Source organism: Euprymna scolopes, chromosome 19 (assembly GCF_053919585.1).
Source record: "Euprymna scolopes isolate OS-2025 chromosome 19, ASM5391958v1, whole genome shotgun sequence".
In the NCBI taxonomy this organism is placed as follows: domain Eukaryota; kingdom Metazoa; phylum Mollusca; class Cephalopoda; order Sepiida; family Sepiolidae; genus Euprymna; species Euprymna scolopes.
The window spans coordinates 106,600,755-106,606,832 of record NC_136500.1 but is presented as its reverse complement, the minus strand read 5'-3'; positions in this window follow the sequence as shown (position 1 = coordinate 106,606,832).

Genomic DNA, 6,078 nt, shown 5'->3' with positions numbered 1-6,078 from the left:
TAAAATCATTTACGCTTATAGTTTTGTTGTCTTTTCATGTTCATCTTATGTATTAATATTTTTATACTTAATCATTTCTTCAATATTGTATTTTATCTTTGAAAATTATTTAGGAAACAAGATAACACAATGCAGGATATTTTTTTTTAAATAAATGAATTATTTATAAGATTTTTTTAAAAATCAAATAAGCCTATCTCAGTGTGATACAGACTTTTTCATTATTGAGGTCTTACCGTGTTGTCAAAGATCGCCCACCTTTTATGGCTCTGTTAAATAAACTGTTATAACCGTAGAGAGATGCGCTGGTACATGTATTGGAAAATTGGTCTTAATATATTTTGCCAAATTGTCTGACTATTCTGTTTTATTAATTTCCAAATAATTATATTTCTCTACTTTTCCAACGTTAGTTTCTTATCTATTTCCTTATATACATTTTTCTACAAATAGGTATTTTCCTTTCATATTTTTGTTTTCAATCAGCCCTTTCTAAATATTTAGTACTAGTCACATATGTCATTTCTTATTTCTCTGCATATTACGTTCTGCTGTTTGATTTACTATTTCTATAGCTTTTATCAGCAGGGATTTCATCACTTTAAGTTGTTGTGTCGACCGGCTAATCGGTTGGACATTCTTACTTAACCTTGCTCTTTATTTTGCAATTAACACTGGCCGAAAGAAATCTCTGAAGCTACTATTATTAACTTAAGTTTTATTGGATTACGGAAGAATATGTCTGAATTCCGTAATGGTTTTGTTATTTTTTGCCTTATAATTTATTTTATATGTTCAACATTTATATATGATATTCTGCATTGCATTTTTAAACTGGATGCATCTTTATCCTCATGATGGCCTTGTGTCACACTCGTTTTGTATTGTCATACTTTCTGTTCCTCAACCCCACTTGTATTATTTGCTTTATTCTTGAAGGATCTTACATTGTCTTTTTATTTCTTTTTATTCTCCTTTTATTCAAGTAATTCATCACAGATGTTTTTATCGGCATTTTCTTCTTAATCCAGATTCGTATTATTTATCTCGCTCGTCTCATGTCTCTATCAGCGTCCCTTCTTCTTCTTCTTCTTCTTCTTCTTCTTCTTCTTCTTCACGTGACTATCGCTTATTATTTATTTCCTAGTTTCCCTTTTTTGCGTTCTATCCCTTTTCGTCTTGTTTGTTTTTTTCTCATAATTTCTCTCTTTAAAGAATTGTCCCACCCTAACTGGAAATTTGAGATTTTCGCGTAACTTAAGATTATCATGACATTTTTTACTCTATTCAACCTCCACCCAACCAAAGACACCATATTTTGCTCAAATCCCATTGAATAATAGTTGGGCTAAAATGAGAATAAAAATATGTCACATTTTTTCTTCTTTACTTTCATCTTTTCTCTTTTTCATTTTCTTCTTCTTAGAGTGTACTTCATTATATGACAACAACTATTATTAGCAATATCATTCTTCTTATTCTCCTTTTTATTAGTATAAGTGGTAGTACTTGCAGTTGTTGTAGTAATAATAATTGCTGTTGTCGTTTTAACATGTTAACCGTATTTGATTAAAGGAAGTATAACTTCTGTATAAATAAAACGGAACAGACAAGTTCTCATAAGTGTTTCACAATATCTCATATATAAATGTTGAACTTATACAATAATTTAATAATGCAAAGAACCACCAAAATCATTACTAAATTCTTCTGTAACTCAATAAGTTTGAAAAACACCATTTAATCATTTTTCAACTTTAAATTAATCTAATATTAAAAAATCAAAATCAAAAGCATGTGGACATTTTAAACAACATTTTAACGTTTATAAAAATAAGTGGTAATAATAAATTCCGGCGACTGCCCCAATTTCATTGACAAGCATAGTTTTTTTAATAACGAAATACATGCATAGTTTTACTTCGACCGCTATCGAGATACATGTTTTCCGGGCAAATATACGTTTCTTTCGTTGGCGTACAATACTTTATGCACTTTTTCGCAGCTTGTCGGCTTTTCCTTACATATCAAGCTGGAACTTTTATTGATCCTACGCTTACATCTATTATCACTGACATAAACTAACATTAAGTTGGCCTCATCGGAAGATACTATTAATTCAAAGCATCATCATTATTTCCTTTTGTTTTCGTTCTTGCTATTATCCGTTTGTTTTTATAGTGACGTAAATATCGAACGTTCCCTCATGTTCACTTTCCTGCTTGCAGGCGCTTTGATTAGCTTCCTCTGATCGTCCCTTTATATGCTAAAATTAGAGGCAAAGAACTTAATAGATTTGCAGAGTAAACTACTCTTTTCGTACTTTTGATGTGTTTCATTTTGATAACATCCTTGTTAAAAATAATCTATGTTAGGTAAATACATTAAATAAACTTTTATTTTTCCTATTCAAATAGCGACTTTCAGAAGCTTAAAATACATTGCTGAAAATAACTAATATGTCTCGCATTTTAATTTTCACAGATTATATTTCCAAACAGTAAGTGTTCCTTGTAGTCAATACTAGGCATTTCCATCAAATAATCACCCATTTTTGTCGATCAAAAACATTCGTAATTTTTCTCTGTTTTTACTTTTTCAATGTAATAATTATTTACATATATATTTCTTTATACACTTTTGATTCAAGGTACATTTAACTAATTAGTTAAATGTACCTTGCTAGAGTTAAAGAGTTGAAGGGACATGGCTGTCAACATTCGGAATTTCGAAGAATTATGGTAGAAAATACAAGATTATTGCAGAGTGAGAAAAATGTAAATAGGCTAAGAATACTCGAAACATTGTACATTAAAACAAAGAAGCCTCAAATAAATAATATTAATTATGAGTGCAGCCGGAACGTTTTGAAATGTTTGGGATAAATGTTTGATAATGCATATATGTGTTTGTATATATAAATGTGTTTAATATATGTATAAGAAAAAAAAAGTCCGCCCACCTAACTTGTAACAAATTACCACGTGACTAGGAAAAATATATATATAAGTAAATTAAAAAACAATCTACATTTATTTCTACAATATGCCTGAGGATGATAGAAGTACTTCTGTCGAAAGCGCTCGCGATTATGGATCCGACATATACAATTTCGAGAAAAACACAAAAAGGACTATTCGGAGATTGGAGAAGATAAAAAGGAAAATTGTAAAACAGAATAATTCCGTGCTATTCAATAATATTTGTCTAAATATATATATATATATATATATATATATATATATATATATATATATATATATATATATATATATAATAGTGTCCTGATTACCTTACTAATGTATTCTCATTCTAATTTTATTCCAATTGTGGTTTTAATGATTTTTCATCTTCTCTTGGTTGTCATACTTTCTGAAATTAATATAGGCTATTTTTAGTGATTTAGATATTTCAGTTCAGCATCAAAAATCAAATATTTATAATATTTATTTTTTGTTTCATTAGTTTCATGATGTACATTCACAATTTCTGTTCTAGCTTAGAACAAAATGTATTCTAGAGACTTACAGAGATATATAAGACATATTTATAAATGCGTTAGGGCTATTTCTACTAGAATATTTTTACTAAGTTAAATTTCATTACGTAATACATTTAACCATATATACAAAATACATACAAAATATATAAATATATATATATGTATATATATATATATATTTATATGACAATAATTTTATATGACAATCATTTCACAAATATTTCCGATTCATTACTCGTTACTTTTCTCGTCATTTGCATTACAAAATACGAACAATGTTAGCACAGTTACGCTGAATTTATGTGTAATATGAAACACATGAATCTGTCTAAACAATGTCTTCAAATAATTCCTTGATTACAACAATAAAATTAAATAAATTTTGAAGGTTTTCGAAGTGAAAACCTATAGAAATGAATGTTTCAAACTAGATTAGAAGTATAAAATAATTAAGACGATTCCTGATTAAGGAATAAATCACGACTGCTCTTTTATTAAAGTTGTGAGACTGCTTGAGAGCATCGTAACTATTTGAATGCCTTTTAATACTAATAGTAATACGTGTTGTACACAATAGTTACTGTATATACTAGTGGAATCCAAGTTTTGCTTTTGTTCGTTAATCTAGTTAATTTCTGATGTGCATGTTTATCACAGATAATCACAATACATTCAGCATCATCTTTTCTGTAGGTCGAAAAAGTATCCATTAACTGAATCACCTGTAATTTATTCCCGTTTAAGTATGTATAACTCATAAAAATATGTTTCTTGTTAATATCAAAATGATATACAATGCAACTATTCAAAAAAATGAAATAACTTGCAAAGGTAGTCATTCAACCAACTTTAAAAAATCGTGAAGAATTTTTCAGATATTTTCTCACAATATTTTGCACGCATTATTCAATCAAAGTAAATTCACATTTAACGAGATATTGAGCTAAGATTCACTGGAAAATAGTTGCATTTCGTACGATGATAGGCTTCCTACGGAAATCTTTTTGGTGAACGTTTAACACCCTTTTTTTAAGTCACAAATCATTAAAGATATGGATCCCCTGTAATATGCAAATGACCATTTCTCTTGAAACATGAGATGAGTACTTGCAATCCAAATTTTGAACATTATTTTTATCAGCAATATAAACCATCATTAGGAATATAAACCATCTTAGGAATATAAACCATCTTAGGTTTCTATTCTTTAATTATTCAATAGAACATCGGATGTTATTTAACATCATGTCACACTCAATTATTTTCCGGGTTTCGGATACACACACAAACTCATATTATAGTACAGATAACTAACAGTTAGTATAACTTTAAAAGAAATCTGTGATTACTTTCGTCTGTTCTTTAAAAAGTTTTAAACAGAAATTGTGTCGGGTTTTTATTGAACAACTTAAATCTATTGAAATAAAGTGAAATACAATGAAGCACACATTCAGGAAATTACGGCAACACAATGTTTTCATTTAAATGATCATAATATTAAAACAGACAGCTCAACTATTTCAAATTCTCGTTTTCCTAAGGCAATACTATTCTTGTTTCTACAGTGGTCATTAAAATTATTATTACTTCTTTCATTAATGTTTCTTTTGATAAGGAAAGCACACGAGTAAAAACTCATAAATAGATCCGATGCAAACTACAAAAACATAATGTCTATCTAAATCTATTATCAGCCAAAAAGCTTATTGGACCGCATACCGAAAACAATCTAAAAAAATGAAAAATAAACATGTCGAATCAGAACTGAACAAGTAATTAGATATTACGTGTTCGTTTAATTTACGTATTGTTTATATTTCATTTCTTATTTATCATTTCTTTCTCCTCCCTTCGAATTTTTTCGTCTACAGCCGCCTTTAAAATATTAGCTCAAAATCATTCATCGTGATATCTGTCTTCTTCATTTGTGTTTCGTTTAACAATTTATTTCGGACAGTTTTTTTGTACAAATGAATGAACCGCTGTAAATTTCATTATTCTCTCTCATTTTGTCTCTCACGCTCATTTATCTGCTTATATTCTGTGCTTTCGAAATTATTATTACAAACAACCATTGGAAGATTATTTATTAGTTTATTCAGCGTGTCTTTTCAATATTTTTGTTCATTTAACATAGAGAACATTTCTGATTTATTTCGCGTTGTTTCATGAGCTTTCATGAATTTTCATTTGTTCGCTACGTATATATGTGTAGCAAGTATGGGTCTATATATTCAAATATACGAATATAAGTTTACAATAGTACGTTTCATTGCTATTATCCTATAGTGTGTGGAAACTTTCTTGTTTGTATCTTTCACAATCTGAATGCATATATATATATATATATATATATATATATATATATAAGAGCAAACAGTTAATGAAATATGTTAAAAAACACTTTGAAATGAGTTAAAAACATATTTAATCTGAAAAAGAAACACTAGATAAATGGATAGTTCTAAATCCGCGGAGTTTCGAAGAAATACTCTCCTTCTCATCAGAGGGTAGGAATTAGCAAAATGCGGGATCGGATTTTGCATGCAGAAGTATTTGATGAAACAACAAATAAG